The sequence below is a fragment of the Triticum urartu genome, chromosome 6 (genome assembly GCF_003073215.2).
Source record: "Triticum urartu cultivar G1812 chromosome 6, Tu2.1, whole genome shotgun sequence".
Taxonomy (NCBI): Eukaryota; Viridiplantae; Streptophyta; class Magnoliopsida; order Poales; family Poaceae; genus Triticum; species Triticum urartu.
Window position 1 is genome coordinate 542851733 of NC_053027.1, and position 21095 is coordinate 542872827.

Consider the following 21095-nt stretch of genomic DNA (forward strand, 5'->3'; position numbering starts at 1 on the left):
TGGATATCATTATTCTTTATAGCATACAAGTCATCACAATAATCATCATAGATAGCAACTTTGTTCTCATAATCAATTGGAACCTCTTCCGAAATAGTGGATTCATCTCTAAATAAAGTCAGGACCTCTCCAAATCCACTTTCATCAATATAATCATCATAAATAGGAGGCATGCTTTCATTATAATAAATTTGCTCATCAAAGCTTGGGGGACAAAAAATATCATCTTCATCAAACATAGCTTCCCCAAGCTTGTGGCTTTGCATATCATTAGCATCATGGATATTCAAGGAATTCATACTAACAATAGTGCAATCATGCTCATCATTCAAATATTTAGTGCCAAACATTTTAATGCATTCTTATTCTAACACTTTGGCACAATTTTCCTTTCCATCATACTCACGAAAGATATTAAAAAGATGAAGCGTATTAGGCAAACTCAATTCCATATTTTTAGTTTTCTTTTATAAACTAAACTAGTGCTAAAACAAGAAACAAAAAGATTCAATTGCAAGATCTAAAGATATACCTTCAAGCGCTAACCTCCCCGACAACGACGCCTGAAAAGAGCTTGATGTCTACTACACAACCTTCTTCTTGTAGCCATTGTTGGGCCTCCAAGTGCAGAGGTTTGTAGGACAGTAGAAAATTTCCCTCAAGTGGATGACCTAAGGTTTATCAATCCGTAGGAGGCGTAGGATGAAGATGGTCTCTCTCAAGCAACCCTGCAACCAAATAACAAAGAGTCTCTTGTGTCCCCAACACACCCAATACAATGGTAAATTGTATAGGTGCACTAGTTCGGCGAAGAGATGGTGATACAAATGGTATATGGATTGTAAATAAAGGTTTTGTAATCTGAAAATATAAAAACAGCAAGGTAACTAATGATAAAAGTGAGCACAAACGGTATTGCAATGCGTTGAAACTAGGCCTAGGGTTCATACTTTCACTAGTGCAAGTTCCCTCAACAATAATAACATAATTGGATCATATAACTATCCCTCAACATGCAACAAAGAGTCACTCCAAAGTCACTAATAGCGGAGAACAAACAAAGAGATTATTGTAGGGTACGAAACCACCTCAAAGTTATCCTTTCTGATCGATCTATTCAAGAGTCCATAGTAAAATAACAAGAAGCTATTCTTTCCGTTCAATCTATCATAGAGTTCGTACTAGAATAACACCTTAAGACACAAATCAACCAAAACCCTAATGTCACCTAGATACTCCAATGTCACCTCAAGTATCCGTGGGTATGATTATATGATATGCATCACACAATCTCAGATTCATCTATTCAAACGAACACAAAGTACTTCAAAGAGTGCCCCAAAGTTCCTACCGGAGAGTCAAGACAAAAACGTGTGCCAACCCCTATGCATAGGTTTATGGACGGAACCCGCAAGTTGATCACCAAAACATACATCAAGTAGATCAATAGAATACCCTATTGTCACCACGGGTATCCCACACAAGACATACATCAAGTGTTCTCAAATCCTTAAAGACTCAATCCGATAAGATAACTTCAAAGGGAAAACTCAATCCATTACAAGAGAGTAGAGGGGGAGAAACATCATAAGATCCAACTATAATAGCAAAGCTCGCGATACATCAAGATCGTACCACCTCAAGAACACGAGAGAGAGAGAGAGAGAGAGATCAAACACATAGCTACTGGTACATACCCTCAGCCCCGAGGGTGAACTACTCCCTCCTCATCGTGGAGAGCACCGGGATGATGAAGATAGCCACCAGAGAAGGATTCCCCCCTCCGGCAGGGTGCCGGAACGGGTCTAGATTGGTTTTCGGTGGCTACGGAGGCTTCTGGCGACGGAACTCTTGATCTATTCTGCTCCTCGATGGTTTTAGGGTATATTGGTATATATAGGAGGAAGAAATACGTCAGGGGGCCCACAAGGGGCCCACGAGGGTGGAGGGCGCGGGGTGGGCACGCCCCCTGCCTCGTGCCTTCCTCGTTGCTTCCCTGACGTACACCCCAAGTCTTCTGGATTGCTTCCGTTCCAAAATTAAGTTCCGTGAAGTTTCAGGTCAATTGGACTCCGTTTGATTTTCCTTTTCTGCGATACTCTAAAACAAGGAAAAAACAAAAACTGGCATTGGGATCTAGGTTAATAGGTTAGTCCCAAAAATCATATAAAATAGCATATTAATGCATATAAAACATCCAAGGTTGATAATATGATAGCATGGAACAATCTTCCCCCACCCCCACCCCCTTTCTTCCTTGTTTGAACCAAGTAATACTAGATTCGAGTGCATGAACTAGTTTTACCTCTTAACAGTAAAAAATCAGGTGGTTTTCGAATAGCCGATCGATCCTATCTACACGAGGGGGGTTGAGAAATAGTAAAAGATACAAATGCAGCGACGTCAGGAGCTCGGGAAGTAGAGCAAGGCCGGTTTCGAAGGAAGTTATACCTGAGGGTCGCCGGGATGTCGCTAGGTGGGTGGCGGGAGGCCGGATCTGCCCACACTACGGCAGCGAGGAAGAAGGGGTGGGAGGCCCTCCCTCGCCAGCGATGCTTGGGAGAGAATGACAAGGCACGCTGATCGGGACGCACTGACAGTGGGTAAGAGCCATCGCCGAGGACGACCGCGTGAACGTTGCACCTTCTCACCTTCCCCGGCGGAGAGGATCCTGCTTGATCTGTGACCAGCGATGAGTAGAGAGAGAGAGAGAGTGTGTGTGGCCACCGCTGCCGTGTTTAAATCTGGAGAGAACGATACAGTGTGAAGAGAAAAACACTAGCAAGCAAGCGCGGAGGCTCCTGCCTATATAGTGGAGTACTAGTTTTCTTTTGTCTACCGGTCGGAGCCGGCTTGACCTCGGCAATGACTGTCGAGAAGTCTTCATGCACGTGCCCCGGAGGCACGATTGTCGTCATTTTGATCTGAAGCACCGGATTATAACATATAACACGAAAAAATGCCACATGACAAGAAATCATAACCTCACTGCCCAAAGGAGACAAGATGAATCCCGACGGACAAACTAGACGAGGATCAAAGCTCAAATTAAAGATAAACTCGTAGAAAAGGGGTCCATCAATAGATGTCCTAATTAACATAGCCGGCTTGACCTAGATGGAAGCCTAGTAGTCTTCGTGCATGTGACCCCTGTCGGTGTCAAAACCGGTGGATCTCGGGTAGGGGGTCCCGAACTGTGCGTCTAGGCCGGATGGTAACAGGAGGCAAGGGACACGGAGTTTTACCCAGGTTCGGGCCCTCTTGATGGAGGTAAAACCCTATGTCCTGCTTGATTAATATTGATGATATGGGTAGTACAAGAGTAGATCTACCACGAGATCGGAGAGGCTAAACCCTAGAAGCTAGCCTATGGTATGATTGTTGTTCTGTATATTGTCCTACGGACTAAAACCCTCCGGTTTATATAGACACCGGAGAGGGTCAGGGTTACACAAAGTCAGTTACAATGGTAGGAGATCCACATATCCGTATCGCCAAGCTTGCCTTCCACGCCAAGGAAAGTCCCTCCCGGTCACGGGACGAAGTCTTCAATCTTGTATCTTCATAGTCCAGGAGTCTGGCTAAAGGTATAGTCCGGCTATCCGGACACCCCCTAATCCAGGACTCCCTCAGTAGCCCCTGAACCAGGCTTCAATGACGACGAGTCCGGCGCGCAGATTGTTGGAAATATGCCCTAGAGGCAACAATAAAAGGATTATTATTATATTTCCTTGTTCATGATAATTGTCTTTTATTCATGCTATAATTGTGTTATCCGGAAATCGTAATACATGTGTGAATACTTAGACACCAACATGTCCCTAGTAAGCCTCTAGTTAACTAGCTCATTGATCAATAGATAGTCATGGTTTCCTGACTATGGACATTGGATCTCATTGATAACGAGATCACATCATTAGGAGAATGATGTGATGGACAAGACCCAATCCTAAACATAGCACAAGATCGTATAGTTCGTTTGCTAGAGTTTTTCCAATGTCAAGTATCTTTTCCTTAGACCATGAGATCGTGTAACTCCCGGATACCGTAGGAGTGCTTTGGGTGTACCAAACGTCACACCGTAACTGGGTGACTATAAAGGTATACTACGGGTATCTCCGAAAGTGTCTGTTGGGTTGACACGGATCAAGACTGGGATTTGTCACTCAGTATGACGGAGAGGTATCTCTAGGCCCACTCGGTACCGCATCATCATAATGAGCTCAAAGTGACCAAGTGTGTGGTCACGGGATCATGCATTACGGTACGAGTAAAGTGACTTGCCGGTAACGAGATTGAACAAGGTATTGGGATACCGACGATCGAATCTCGGGCAAGTAACATACCGATTGACAAAGGGAATTGTATACGGGGTTGCTTGAATCCTCGACATCGTGGTTCATCCGATGAGATCATCGAGGAGCATGTGGGAGCCAACATGGGTATCCAGATCTCGCTATTGGTTATTGACCGGAGAGCCATCTCGGTCATGTCTACATGTCTCCCGAACCCGTAGGGTCTACACACTTAAGGTTCGGTGACGCTAGGGTTGTAGAGATATGAATATGCAGTAACCTGAAAGTTGTTCGGAGTCTCGGATGAGATCCCGGACGTCACGAGGAGTTCCGGAATGGTCTGGAGGTGAAGATTTATATATAGGAAGTGCAGTTCCAGCCATCAGGAGAGTTTCGGGGGTCACCGGTATTGTACCGGGACCACCGGAAGGGTCCCGGGGGTCCACCGGGTGGGGCCACCCATCCCGGAGGGCCCCATGGGCTGAAGTGGGGAGGGGGAACCAGCCCATAGTGGGCTGGTGCGCCCCCCTTGGCCCACCCCCTGCGCCTAGGGTTGGAAACCCTAGGGTGGGGGGGCGCCCCACTTGCCTTGGGGGCCACTCCACCCTTGGCCGCCGCCCCCTAGGAGATCCCATCTCCTAGGGCCGGCGCCCCCCTAGGGGAGCCTATATAAAGGGGGGGAGGGAGGGGCAGCCACACCCTTGAGTCTTGGCTACTCCCTCTCCCCTGCTACACCTCTCCCTCTCGCAGTAGAACGGCGAAGCCCTGCTGCGGTGACCCCTGCATCCACCACCACGCCGTCGTGCTGCTGGATCTTCATCAACCTCTCCTTTCCCCTTGCTGGATCAAGAAGGAGGAGACGTCACGCTGACCGTACATGTGTTGAATGCGGAGGTGCCGTCTGTTCGGCGCTAGGATCTCTGGTGATTTGGATCACGTCGAGTACGACTTCCTCATCCCCGTTCTTTGAACGCTTCCGCGCGTGATCTACAAAGGTATGTAGATGCAATCCGATCACTCGTTGCTAGATGAACTCATAGATGGATCTTGGTGAAACCGTAGGAAAATTTTTGTTTTCTGCAACGTTCCCCAACAGTGGCATCATGAGCTAGGTCTATGCGTAGTTCTCTTTGCACGAGTAGAACACAATTTGTTGTGGGCGTAGATGTTGTCAACTTTCTTGCCGCTACTAGTCTTATTTTGCTTCAGCAATATTGTGGGATGAAGCGGCCCGGACCAACCTTACACGTATGCTTACGTGAGACCGGTTCCACCGACTGACATGCACTAGTTGCATAAGGTGGCAGGCGGGTGACTGTCTCTCCCACTTTAGTTGGAGTGGATTCGATGAAAAGGGTCCTTATGAAGGGTAAATAGAAGTTGACAAATCACATTGTGGCTTTCACGTAGGTAAGAAAACGTTCTTGCTAGAACCCTATTGCAGCCACATAAAACTTGCAACAACAATTAGAGGACGTCTAACTTGTTTTTGCAGCAAGTGTTTTGTGATATGATATGGCCAAAGTTGTGATGAATGATGAATGCTATATATGTGATGTATGAGATGTTCATGCTATTGTAATAGGAATCACGACTTGCATGTCAATGAATATGACAACCGGCAGGAGCCATAGGAGTTGTCTTTATTTTTTGTATGACCTGCGTGTCATTGAGAAACGCCATGTAAATTACTTTACTTTATTGCTAAACATGTTAGCCATAGTAGTAGTAGTAATAGTTGGCGAGCAACTTCATGGAGACACGATGATGGAGATCATGATGATGGAAATCATGGTGTCATGCCGGTGACAAGATGATCATGGAGCCCCAAGATGGAGAACAAAGGAGCTATGTGATATTGGCCATATCATGTCACTATTATTATTTGATTGCATGTGATGTTTATCATGTTTTTGCATCTTGTTTACTTAGAACGATGGTAGTAAATAAGATGATCCCTCATAATAATTTCAAGAAAGTGTTCCCCCTAACTATGCACCGTTGTGACAGTTCGTTGTTTCGAAGCACCACGTGATGATCGGGTGTGATAGATTCCAACGTTCACATACAACGGGTGTAAGACAGATTTACACATGCAAACACTTAGGTTGACTTGACGAGCCTAGCATGTACAGACATGGCCTCGGAACACAGAAGACCGAAAGGTCGAGCATGAGTCGTATAGAAGATACAATCAACATGAAGATGTTCACCGATGTTGACTAGTCCGTCTCACGTGATGATCGGACACGGCCTAGTTAACTCGGATCATGTTATACTTAGATGACTGGAGGGATGTCTAACTGAGTGGGAGTTCATTGTATAATTTGATTTAGATGAACTTAATTATCATGAACTTAGTCTAAAATCTTTACAACATGTATTGTAGATCAAATGGCCAACGTTGTCCTCAACTTCAACGCGTTCCTAGAGAAAACCAAGCTGAAAGACGATGGCAGCAACTATACGGACTGGGTCCGGAACCTGAGGATCATCCTCATAGCTGCCAAGAAAGATTATGTCCTACAAGCACCGCTAGGTGACGCACCTTTTCTCCTTGCAGAACAAGACGTTATGAACGCTTGGCAGACACGTACCGATGATTACTCCCTCGTTCAGTGCCGCATGCTTTACAGCTTAGAACCGGGGCTCCAAAAGCGTTTTGAGAGACACGGAGCATATGAGATGTTCGAAGAGCTAAAAATGGTTTTTCAAGCTCATGCCCGGGTCGAGAGATATGAAGTCTCCGACAAGTTCTTCAGCTGTAAGATGGAGGAAAACAGTTCTGTCAGTGAGCACATACTCACTATGTCTGGGTTACATAACCGCTTGACTCAGCTGGGAGTTAATCTCCTGGATGACGCGGTCATTGACAGAATCCTTCAGTCGCTTCCACCGATCTACAAGAGCTTTGTGATGAACTTCAATATGCAGGGGATGGAAAAGACCATTCCTGAAGTATTTGCAATGCTGAAATCAGCAGAGGTAGAAGTCAAAAAGGAACATCAAGTGTTGATGGTGAATAAAACCACTAAGTTCAAGAAAGGCAAGGGTAAGAAGAACTTCAAGAAGGACGGCAAGGGAGTTGCCGCGCCCGGCAAGCAAGCTGCCGGGAAGAAGCCAAAGAATGGACCCAAGCCCGAGACTGAGTGGTTTTATTGCAAGGAAAATGGTCACTGGAAGCGGAACTGCCCCAAATACTTAGCGGACAAGAAGGCCGGCAAAACGAAAGGTATATGTGATATACATGTAATTGATGTGTACCTTACCAGTACTCGTAGTAGCTCCTGGGTATTTGATACCGGTGCAGTTGCTCACATTTGCAACTCAAAGCAGGAGCTGCGGAATAAGCGGAGACTGGCGAAGGACGAGGTGACGATGTGCGTCGGGAATGGTTCCAAGGTCGATGTGATCGCCGTCGGCACGCTACCTCTACATTTACCTACGGGATTAGTTTTAAACCTCAATAATTGTTATTTAGTGCCAGCTTTGAGCATGAACATTGTATCAGGATCTTGTTTAATTCGAGATGGCTACTCATTTAAATCCGAGAATAATGGTTGTTCTATTTATATGAGAGATATGTTTTATGGTCATGCTCCGATGGTGAATGGTTTATTCTTAATGAATCTCGAGCGTAATGCTACACATATTCATAGTGTGAGTACCAAAAGATATAAGGTTGATAATGATAGTCCCACATACTTGTGGCATTGCCGCCTTGGTCACATAGGTGTCAAACGCATGAAGAAGCTCCATGCAGATGGACTTTTAGAGTATCTTGATTACGAATCATTTGACACGTGCGAACCATGCCTCATGGGTAAAATGACCAAGACTCCGTTCTCAGGAACAATGGAGCGAGCAACCAACTTATTGGAAATCATACATATTGATGTGTGCGGTCCAATGAGTGTTGAGGCTCGCGATGGCTATCGTTATGTTCTCACCCTCACTGATGACTTGAGTAGATATGGGTATGTCTACTTAATGAAACACAAGTATGAGACCTTTGAAAAGTTCAAGGAATTTCAGAGTGAGGTTGAGAATCAACGTGACAGGAAAATCAAGTTCTTGCGATCAGATCGTGGGGGAGAATACTTGAGTCACGAATTTGGCACACACTTAAGAAAATGTGGAATAGTTTCACAACTCACGCCGCCTGGAACACCTCAGCGTAATGGTGTGTCCGAACGTCGTAATCGCACTCTATTAGATATGGTGCGATCTATGATGTCTCTTACCGATTTACCGCTATCATTTTGGGGCTATGCTTTAGAGACTGCCGCATTCACTTTAAATAGAGCTCCGTCGAAATCTGTTGAGACAACACCGTATGAATTATGGTTTGGGAAGAAACCTAAGCTGTCGTTTCTAAAAGTTTGGGGATGCGATGCTTATGTCAAGAAACTTCAACCTGAAAAGCTCGAACCCAAGTCGGAAAAATGCATCTTCATAGGATACCCTAAAGAAACTATTGGTATACCTTCTACCTCAGATCCGAAGGCAAGATCTTTGTTGACAAGAATGGATCCTTTCTAGAGAAAGAGTTTCTCTCGAAAGAAGTAAGTGGGAGGAAAGTAGAACTTGATGAAGTATTACCTCTTGAACCGGAAAGTGGTGCAACTCAAGAAAATGTTCCTGAGGTACCTGCACCGACTAGAGAGGAAGTTAATGATGATGATCATGAAACTTCAGATCAAGTTGCTACTGAACTTCGTAGGTCCACAAGGACACGTTCCGCACCAGAGTGGTACGGCAACCCTGTCTTGGAAATCATGTTGTTAGACAACGGTGAACCTTCGAACTATGAAGAAGCGATGGGGGGCCCGGATTCTGACAAATGGCTGGAAGCCATGAAATCCGAGATAGGATCCATGTATGAAAACGAAGTATGGACTCTGACTGACTTGCCCGTTGAGCGGCGAGCCATAGAAAATAAATGGATCTTTAAGAAGAAGACAGACGCGGATGGTAATGTGACCATCTATAAAGCTCGGCTTGTCGCTAAGGGTTATCAACAAGTTCAAGGGGTTGACTACGATGAGACTTTCTCACCGGTAGCGAAGCTGGAGTCCGTCCGAATCATGTTAGCAATTGCCGCATTCTATGATTATGAGATATGGCAAATGGACGTCAAAACGGCATTCCTTAATGGTTTCCTTAAGGAAGAATTGTATATGATGCAGCTGGAAGGTTTTGTCGATCCTAAGAATGCTGACAAGGTGTGCAAGCTCCAACGCTCGATATATGGGCTGGTGCAAGCATCTCGGAGTTGGAACATTTGCTTTGATGAGATGATCAAAGTGTTTGGGTTTATGCAGACTTATGGAGAAGCCTGCGTTTACAAGAAAGTGAGTGGGAGCTCTGTAGCATTTCTCATATTATATGTAGATGACATACTTTTGATGGGAAATGATATAGAGCTTTTGGACAACATTAAGGCCTACTTGAATAAGAGTTTTTCAATGAAGGGCCTTGGAGAAGCTGCTTATATATTAGGCATCAAGATCTATAGAGATAGATCAAGACGCCTCATAGGTCTTTCACAAAGCACATACCTTGATAAGATATTGAAGAAGTTCAATATGGATCAGTCTAAGAAGGGGTTCTTGCCTGTGTTGCAAGGTGTGAAATTGAGCTCAGCTCAATGTCCGACCATGTCAGAAGATATAGAAGAGATGAGTGTCATCCCCTATGCCTCAGCCATAGGTTCTATTATGTATGCCATGCTGTGTACCAGACCTGATGTAAACCTTGCCGTAAGTTTGGTAGGTAGGTACCAAAGTAATCCCGGCAAGGAACACTGGACAGCGGTCAAGAATATCCTGAAGTACCTGAAAAGGACTAAGGAAATGTTTCTCGTTTATGGAGGTGACGAAGAGCTCGTCGTAAATGGTTACATCGACGCTAGCTTCGACACATATCTGGATGACTCTAAGTCACAAACCGGATACGTGTATATTTTGAATGGTGGGTCAGTAAGCTGGTGCAGTTGCAAGCAGAGCATCGTGGCGGGATCTACATGTGAAGAAGAGTACATGGCAGCCTCGGAGGCAGCGCATGAAGCAATTTGGGTGAAGGAGTTCATCACCGACCTAGGAGTCATACCCAATGCGTCGGGGCCGATCAAACTCTTCTGTGACAGCACTGGAGCTATTGCACTTGCCAAGGAGCCCAGGTTTCACAAGAAGACCAGGCACATCAAGTGTCGCTTCAACTCCATTCGTGAAAATGTTCAAGATGGAGACATAGATATTTGTAAAGTACATACGGACCTGAATGTAGCAGATCCGTTGACTAAACCTCTCCCTAGAGCAAAACATGATCAACACCAGAATTCCATGGGTGTTCGATTCATCACAATGTAACTAGATTATTGACTCTAGTGCAAGTGGGAGACTGTTGGAAATATGCCCTAGAGGCAATAATAAAAGGATTATTATTATATTTCCTTGTTCATGATAATTGCCTTTTATTCATGCTATAATTGTGTTATCCGGAAATCGTAATACATGTGTGAATACTTAGACACCAACATGTCCCTAGTAAGCCTCTAGTTAACTAGCTCGTTGATCAACAGATAGTCATGGTTTCCTGACTATGGACATTGGATGTCATTGATAACGAGATCACATCATTAGGAGAATGATGTGATGGACAAGATCCAATCCTAAACATAGCACAAGATCGTATAGTTCGTTTGCTAGAGTTTTTCCAATGTCAAGTATCTTTTCCTTAGACCATGAGATCGTGTAACTCCCGGATACCGTAGGAGTGCTTTGGGTGTACCAAATGTCACAACGTAAATGGATGACTATAAAGGTATACTATGGGTATCTCCGAAAGTGTCTGTTGGGTTGACATGGATCAAGACTGGGATTTGTCACTCCGTATGACGAAGAGGTATCTCTGGGCCCACTCGGTAATGCATCATCATAATGAGCTCAAAGTGACCAAGTGTCTGGTCACGGGATCATGCATTACGGTACGAGTAAAGTGACTTGCCGGTAACAAGATTGAACGAGGTATTGGGATACCGACGATCGAATCTCGGGCAAGTAACATACCGATTGACAAAGGGAATTGTATACGGGGTTGCTTGAATCCTCGACATCGTGGTTCATCCGATGAGATCATCGAGGAGCATGTGGGAGCCAACATGGGTATCCAGATCCCGCTGTTGGTTATTGACCGGAGAGCCATCTCGGTCATGTCTACATGTCTCCCGAACCCGTAGGGTCTACACACTTAAGGTTCGGTGACTCTAGGGTTGTAGAGATATGAATATGCAGTAACCCGGAAGTTGTTCGGAGTCCCGGATGAGATCCCGGACGTCACAAGGAGTTCCGGAATGGTCCGGAGGTGAAGAATTATATAGAGGAAGTGCAGTTTCGGCCATCGGGAGAGTTTCGGGGGTCACCGGTATTGTACCGGGACCACTGGAAGGGTCCCGGGGGTCCACCGGGTGGGGCCACCCATCCCGGAGGGACCCATGGGCTGAAGTGGGGAGGGGGAACCAGCCCATAGTGGGCTGGTGCGCCCCCCTTGGCCCACCCCCTGCGCCTAGGGTTGGAAACCCTAGGGTGGGGGGGGGCGCCCCACTTGCCTTGGGGGCCACTCCACCCTTGGCCGCCGCCCCCCTAGGAGATCCCATCTCCTAGGGCCGGCGCCCCCCTAGGGGAGCCTATATAAAGGTGGGGATGGAGGGGCAGCCGCACCCTTGAGTCTTGGCGCCTCCCTCTCCCCTGCTACACCTCTCCCTCTCGCAGTAGAACGGCGAAGCCCTGCTGCGGTGACCCCTGCATCCACCACGACGCCGTCGTGCTGCTGGATCTTCATCAACCTCTCCTTTCCCCTTGCTGGATCAAGAAGGAGGAGACGTCACGCTGACCGTACGTGTGTTGAACGCGGAGGTGCCGTCTGTTCGGCGCTAGGATCTCCGGTGATTTGGATCACGTCGAGTACGACTTCCTCATCCCCGTTCTTTGAACGCTTCCGCGCGTGATCTACAAAGGTATGTAGATGCAATCCGATCACTCGTTGCTAGATGAACTCATAGATGGATCTTGGTGAAACCGTAGGAAAATTTTTGTTTTCTGCAACGTTCCCCAACACAGATTGTCTTCGGCATTGCAAGGCGGGTTCCTCCTCCAAGTACTTCATAAAAGATTTTGAACACAAAGATAGTGTCCGGCTCTGCAAAATAAGTTTCCACATATTGCCATAGAGAGAATAATATTTACACAAATCTAATCTGCTGACGTATTCCGTAGTGTGACATCGCACCACGGCCAAGCCTTTATTCGAATCGTTTTATTGTCCCACCTCAGCGTGTCATGCTAGCCGGTTCCCTTGGCACGTCTCGTCGAAGCAGAGATCGTGTCCCCTTATTCCGGGATTCTCATCAATACAGGCGTGGGTAACCCAACCGCTTCTAGGACTCCTAGACTATAGGCAAGCCCAAACGGCCACGGAGAGGATGCTTGATATTCACCCTCTCTATAAAGGGACAAGGCTTTTATTTTTTCCCTCCCGTGCTCAATCGAATCCTTCCCCCACCTCAAGCTCAAACACCCAAAGTTCAGGTCAGGTGCTCCGAACCTTCAATCATGCCCGGATCTAGCCTTCTAGGCCGATGGATGCCTTCCTCCGTCATGGAAGAAGACATCAAAAAGTTGAGGGAGGCCAGATATCTGACCGCCGAGGTTTCGCATCGGGTGCCTGCCCGAGGGCAGGCCGTCCACTCCCCCGAACCCAACGAGAACGTTGTGTTTGTCTCCCACTTCCTCCGAGGTCTGGGCCTTGCTCTGGATCCTTTTGTCAGGGGTTTGATGTTTTATTACGGGCTAGATTTCCATGATCTAGCTCTGGACTCCTTTCTTCATATCACGACATTTATTGTCGTGTGTGAGGCCTTCCTCCGGGTTACCCCTCATTTTGGCCTGTGGCTCAAGACCTTTGAAGTAAAGCCGAAGATGATCGAGGGGCAACATGCAGCGTGCAGAGGTGCCTCAATATGCAAGATGACGGGAGCTCCATGGCCCAAAGGTTCCATTCCAGAGGTGTCTGAATTGTGGCAACATGAGTGTTTCTACATCACGGCTCCTAGAAGTGCCAAGTGGGCGGCCGCCCCTGTTTTCCGCTCGGGCCCTCCACCACAACTGATATCATGGATCAGCAGAGGTCTGAGCTGGGGTCCAGCCAAGGACGTGCCTATACTGCAAAGCCGCATTCGAGATCTCTTCAATGGAGATTTTGGTTTGGTTGCGGTAATACAAGTTATGCTGGTTCGTCAAGTCCAGCCTTGCAAACGTCGGCCCCTTCACTTATGGGAGTTCAATCCTGAGGGACCACGTGTCATTCAAAATTTCCACGGCCTGACGCACGAGGAGATGTACAAGTCATTCTTCGGACCTCAGGTAGAGTGTCCGGAAATCACCGAGGACGTGGGCCTGAGTAGTGACCACGCCGCCGAACAGGTAAGGAATCTTCTGGCCGAACATACTATCTCTCATTTATTTTTGAGAGTTTGCTTTTTGACCAGGACTGGCTAACAAAGGCGAAGTTGATTCGGTGTTCGGGCCCCCTCCCTGAGGGTTTGGACAATCCGGTATTGGAAAAGATGCTCCAGGTCGCACCTTGCCCGGAGCCCTTGAAGGAAGATACTGGGGAGGATAATACAGGCGGATGCGGGCCCCCAACGCTGCCCATTCTAACCGAGGGAGCGAGCGTCTCCATGAAGGAAGACGACCGGAGGAGGAAAAGGACTGCGCCCGGGGATTCGGAAGCCGAAGCTTGCAAATGGGAGAAGAAGTCTCCCACAGAGGGTCCTACCTTGGGGGGTGCTTTCGCCGCACAAAGTCCGCGGGGGGATCAATTCTCCAGCGAGTCGTAAGTGACCCGAAACACTTTAATAGTACATGTATGCCATCTTTTTCTTCTGAGAAAATAACCACCGCATATATCTTTGCAGTTCGGGCCTTAGCCCCTCTCAAATGAGCTCGTCTTCGGGGGATCTTCTTCCAGAGATGATGGAGAGCGAAACGCCTCCTCCGGACTCCTCCGCTCCGGAAGCGGGCGACCCCGAAGTGTCGTCGCGGAGGGCCTCTCCGAGTCCGGTGAGGCCAGAAGATAATCCCATTGACCCCCGAAGCTCCCAATGTCCGTCTCCCGAAGAGAGCAGACAAAAGAGTCCGGCACCGTTTGGTGTGCGATCGAATGTTCTGAGGGAGTTGCTGGGGCGAGCGGCCATCTCAGATGAACACCGTATGCTGATGAATACGGTGATGGAGAGAATCTTGTCCGCCGAAAGTGGATTGCATGAAGCTTTTATGAGTCTACTGACAGGCTTTGAGGTACGTAAAATAATGTATGATAGTCCTGCACATGCTAGGTGTGCCTTGTGTAGATAGTAGCCCCCGAGACTCTGGTTGTCGTCGGAAACGACGACGAACAGAGGATCATATTCCCAGGTAATAACCATACTGCCTCTATGTGCAGGTGATGGAAGCTCCGGTGGCTAGCCGGACTAGCGAGTTTTCCCATTTAAAACGGTAGTTGGATGCGGCAGACGCCGACATCGAGCTTGTTAACAAAAGGCTTGACGAGGCACAGGGTAAGTTTCATTATCTGGTAAACGCCACATAGTAAGAGTAGCATGATGCCAGTATCTTTAATATGTTGTGACTGCAGATGGAGCTGCCACTGTTGAAGCCTTGCGGGCAGAACTTTCCCGAGCCAAGGAACAAGCGAGGTTTGGTAATGCGGCTGCTTTGAAGGCGGCCAAAGAGTTGAAGGCCGAGCAGGCCGCACATGGCGAGAGCCGAGATAAGATGGCCAAGATGGCCATAGAATTAAAAGCCGCTGCCGACCGTTGCCGGGTTCTTGAAAAGGAAAACCTAGTGAAGGCATCGGACCTTGAGAAGGCTGCTGCGAGAGAAAAGACATCCGCTCTGCTATGAGGGCGAAGAAGGAGGAGCTGCGGGAAGCCGGGGATATTGTAGATGGGAAATCCTCTATGTTGCGGAGGAAGTTCGGAGATCCACGGTATGCCCCTCTGGATCAGCTGTGGAGTTCGTAGGATGTGTATATGGATTTGGCGGCGAGCGCTGCCGATGCGGCCAAGTACTTCCAGGGTCAGACGGACCGTGAAGTGGACCAGCTGTTTTGGACACAATTCCATTCTCCCGAGCGTCCGCTTTCATTGACTGACCAATTAGCCGAATGGGCCGAACTGAATAGGTTGTCCAGACTCGCCATGAGGTCTGTTGTGGATCAGCTATGGCCGTGAAGGCCAAAACCGAACAGCTATTTTAGCTTGGTGTAGCAGTTCCTTGACATGGTGCCGCGCATTAATGCGATGAAGAGGTCAACGTGCATAGAGGGCTCACGGATGGCCTTTGCCTGTGTTAAAGCATACTGGGCGGAGATGGATGCTACCACTGTTGCAGCGCGGGATTCGGCCATAGGCCGAATGGCTGCTGAGCACTACTTTGAAGAAGTTCTTGAGGGTGCTCGTTTGATAGAGACCCAGTGCTCAAAAAATATTATGTTTTAGTGATATGTAATCTCATTGTAAGCGAAATGCTTTTATAAATTTTTATAAGGCTATTTTTGTACTTTTTCCTGAAAGTAATATGATGCCTCCTGGGCGGCCGTTTATGTATACATGTGTATAACCTGAAAGATTGCAGCCGTCAGCTTCAACCCCCACGCATATAATGTGGAGGTGCTAGAAAAAAACACGCGTTCACACTTAACCCAACGTCTTGGTCCTATTAAGGAGGAGATAGCGGAGCGAGCGAGGCAATCGGACTATAATGCTTTAGCACTTTCACTTAGCCATAGGAGTTTGACAGTGGGGCTACTAGATAGCCCCTGGTGGCTCCGCACTCTCCCGATCCCGGGGTGCGTACATGCCTGGCCAGAAAATGGCCCTTCGTTAAGGCGGAGGAATTCTAACATTCCAACAGGTCATCGAGTGGTTGACCAGTCTCACGCTATATCATGACAGTCAGTTTTTGGCTTTCTCTACTGAGATGCTCGTCCGGATGAACCAGGGCACAATCGCAGTAGTTCTCCTGGTGCTACCTTAGCCGGTAAAGCGGAACGTAAGGCACCAAAACACAGGAGCCGGGCAAACCCAACATTTGACCAAAGACAATGATTCGGAGCTGATGCATATAGGGCCAAACTCGCGACGCCGAACACTCCCTAAGGTATTCGGTCTTTGCGGTATAAACCAGGCCTAAATAATGGCCTTTGTAAGAAGCCCCTTGTGTCCAGGTACGTGCATTGTTCTGGCATGGCCACATGCCAAGACGTCAGCATCCTTCGCAACGGTGGATATGTATCAACAAGAGACAGTAAAAAAGGTTTATGCAGGGTCTTAATCTAAAAAGAATCCTTGGAGCGGGTCCCTGCTGCACGTCTGCGCCTGTGTCTCCGTTGTGCCGTATCCTGGACGGGTGTAGCACGATGATCGTCTGTAAAAGAGAGTAATTTAGGTGAAAAAGTTGTCGTGCAAAAAGATAGTTTTTAAAGAAACCATGTATAATTTCAAGATGAGAAAAAAATTGCCACTTGTCTATGCGCGTTGAGCCCCTTGTATTGACAAATAGGGGTGTGACCATTTATTCGGTATAAATAGCGGCGCCGGGCTTGATTAGTTGTGTTTGAGGTCTTGACGACTTATTGGATGCTTTCGCTAGTCCGGGCGTCTTCAGTGTGCGGCTGTCAAGGCAGCAGCACTCTCTTCGGCGCGGAGAGATTGCTTGATATTTTCGTTCACTGAAATGATGCCACATGGACCGGGCATCTTGAGTGTGAGGGAGGCGTAGTGTGGTATTGCATTAAAGCGAGCGAAAGCTTCGCGTCCGAGCAGTTCTTGATAGCCACTTTGGAACGGAGCGATGTGGAAGGTTAAATGCTCACGACGGAAGTTATCGGGGGAGCCGAATATAACTTGTAGTAGGAGGGAGCCCGTACAACGAGCCCCTGGGCCTGGCGTTACTCCTTTAAAGGTAGTATTGCTATGGCGAATTTTTGTTGGGTCTAACCCCATCCCGCGGATTGAATCCTGATATATTAGGTTTAGATTGCTGCCACCGTCCATCAAGACTCGTGTGAAGTGATATCCGCCAATTACTGGGTCTAATACCAGGGCAGCCCATCCTGCGTGTCGGATACTTGCTGAGTAATCGCGATGGTCGAAAGTGATCGGCTGAGACGACCAGTGGCAGGACTTCGCGGTGACAGGCACTTGGGTATATTTTCCTAGGAGTGCCGCGTTGTGTTTTCCCTTGATCACGTGTAACACGTTTACTGTTTTGACTTCTGGTGGAAATTTCTTTTGTTCCCCAGTGTCTTGCTTGGGAGGCTCGTCCTCGTCTTCACTTGGTGTATCCTCCCCCTTGTGTACATCGTTGAGCTTGCCGGACTGCTTGAAGACCCAGCATTCTCTGTGGGTATGATTAGCGGGTTTACCAGGGGTACTATGGATCTGACATACTTGGTCTAGAATTTTGTTGACCTGGCCGAGAGCTTTTGAATCCGGCGTTTACTGTCGTGCCCTTCGTGCTGTCTTCTTTATTTCGGCGTTTGTTATTGCTGTTGCACCGTGAATTCCCGTTTCCATCTCTAACTTCAGATGTACTGGGGTCGCTGGTGCTGCATCTGGCTAGCCAGCTGTCCTCACCCGGGCAAAAGCGGGTCATGAGGCTTGTTAATGCAGCCATCGTTCTCGGCTTATTTTGGCCGAGGTGTCTGGCGAGCCATTCGTCAGGACGCTATGCTTAAAAGCTGCCAAGGCTTCGGCGTCCGAACAGTCGACAATCTGGTTCTTTTTAGTAAGAAACCTGTTCCAAAGCTTTCGGGCTGACTCTCCGGGCTGTTGGGTTATATGACTCAAATCGTCCGCATCCGGAGGTCGGACATAAGTCCCTTGAAAATTTGCCTGAAAGGCGTCTTCGAGCTCTTCCCAACTTCCAATGGAGCTTTCGGGGAGGCCTTTAAGCCAGTGACGAGCTGGCCCTTTGAGCTCGAGGGGTAAGTACTTGATGGCGTGGAGATCATCTCCTCGAGCCATATGAATATGAAGGATGTAGTCCTCAATCCAGACCCTAGGGTCTGTTGTTCCGTCGTATGTCCCTATGTTTACGGGTTTGAATCCCTCTGGAAATTCATGGTCCAGCACCTCATCGGTGAAACATAGGGGGTGTGCGGCACCCCTGTATCCGGGTGTACCGCGTTGTTCGGATGTTTGTTGTGTTGCATTGTATGCTGGGGCGCGCTTGCGTGGTCCATAGATGGATCTTGTTGCGCCGTCCTTTGGGTGCGAGCCCTCGCATGGGTCGCGTGTTGTATTGTGAGTGGCGTTGTATGCCGCTCTGTGTTGGTAGAGGGGTCGTCTATCCGGCCAGGTGGCTGCTTTGATGTTTGGTTGTGGGGGGTCTGAGGCTTCCTCATCGAATTCAGGTAGCAGCTTCCGCTTTGGGTAGCTCTTGGAGGGGCGATCGTCGCCGTACCTCGCTGCTGTGTTGAGTATTTTACTCCATCTGATTTGGAGTGTGTCTTGCGCAGCCTTGAGCCTTTGCTTCTGCTTTTTAAGACTCCTCGCGGTGGCAAAAAGCCTTTTACGGGCATTCTGCTGCTCCGGGTGCCTGTCCGGCGTTACGTCGTCCAGACTATTATCCTTGATAGAATTTGTTTGTTCGGTTTGATTATCCGGATTGACGTTGTCCGGCAGCGGTTCGCCCTGCTCCATCGCTGGGTCTGTGTGATCGTTATTTCTGTCGAGGCAGGATTTGGGGCGGTGCTTGCGTCGCCGCTTTGACTGCTTCTCGAGGGAACAAGCCTTCGGTGCGTCCTTCCGCTCCTCGTCGTCATCTTTTGGTGCGTCCACTATGTATATGTCATATGATGAGGTGGGCGTCCAGCGCCCTGTGGGCGGTGGTTCTTCTTCGCCTCCCTCATCGTCGTCCATACCGTCGATGTTTTCAGAGTCGAAGTCGAGCATGTCGGTTAAATCGTCGACAGTGGCTACAAAGTGGGTGGTGGGTGGGCGTCGAATTTCGTCATCTTCCGCATCCCAATCCTGCTGGCCATGATCCGGGCAGGGCTCTCTTGACAAAGAGAGAGACTTTAGTGATTTCATAATATCGCCGAATGGTGAGTGCTAAAAGATGTCCGCGGCGGTAAACTCCATGATCGGCGCCCAATCGGATTCGATCGGCAGGGGCGTGGAAGGTTCAGAGTCTGGGGAGGAGTCCGGCTCCTTGGAGTCATGAGTCTCGCGGAGTGCGGGGTTGGTGTTCGGCTCGATCGTCGTTGGGATCGCAGCCCCCGAGGCGGCGTCCATCCACCCATCCTCGATCGGCGCAGTTGGCTCCGAATTAAGGGTTAAAGCCGACGCGGGTGCGGCTTCCAGGGCACTGTTCGGCGGCAGAGATAGATCATGCCCGTCGTGACAGTGCGGCGCGCTCGGCAGTGGCTTGATTCCGTCGAAGATCAAGTCCCCGTGGATGTCAGCCATGTAGTTTAAACTTCCAAACCTGACCTGACGGCCAGGGGCGTAGCTTTCGATCTGCTCCAGATGGCCAAGCAAATTAGCTCGCAGTGCAAAGCCGCCGAAGACAGAGATCTGTCCGGGGAGACAAGTTTCACCCTGGACCGCATCACTATTGATGATAGTAGGAGCCATCAAGCCTGACGGCGACGACATAGAGGAACTCTCAATGAAAGCACCAATGTCGGTGTCAAAACCGGTGGATCTTGGGTAGGGGGTCCCGAACTGTGCGTCTAGGCCGGATGGTAACAGGAGGCAAGGGACACGAAGTTTTACCCAGGTTCGGGCCCTCTTGATGGAGGTAAAACCCTACATCCTGCTTGATTAATATTGATGATATGGGTAGTACAAGAGTAGATCTACCACGAGATCGGAGAGGCTAAACCCTAGAAGCTAGCCTATGGTATGATTGTTGTTCTGTATGTTGTCCTACAGACTAAAACCCTACGGTTTATATAGACACCGGTGAGGGTTAGGGTTACACAAAGTCGGTTACAATGGTAGGAGATCCACATATCCGTATCGCCAAGCTTGCCTTCCACGCCAAGGAAAGTCCCTCCCAGACACGGGACGAAGTCTTCAATCTTGTATCTTCATAGTCCAGGAGTCCGGCTGAAGGTATAGTCCAGCCATCTGGACACCCCCTAATCTAGGACTCCCTCACCCCAATGACTAGCCCAACTCAGTTGTCACTGTTTAACCCTCGCAGTGATCCGAAGCACATGACACCTAATTTTGCGAGATGACAAGAAACCTTTTTTAGTTTTCTCACCAGAACTGCAGCCATGTACAACACAGCCTGCACGATATGTAGACGACAGCCAATCTAGGCGTGTCTGCTGGAGTCTGGTCACATGCATGGACGAACTGATCTTCTGTGTCTTGCAGGGATCGTCCAGGTACCAACGTATGTACTACTTCTATTAACTCACCCGACTTGCGGGGCCGGGGAGTGTGCCTATGGTCGGTTCTCAAGTGCGGTCCCACATGTGTGTGCGAACACAATATGATGCACGTTCCATTTGGAGAGCGGCGTGCCAGACCGACCGACCGTCTGGGGTGCAACGCGAACGCGACGGGCGTGTTGTATACTCCGTACATGTGTACCACCGTTTTCTTGAGGCTTTGCTCCATGGCGCAATCCATGGATATAAAATTAGTATACTGTACCATTTAAAAGTCGAGGGCGGGGCTTTTCCCGCGTGGTAGGGGGGGCAGTTTCGCCTAGTCGG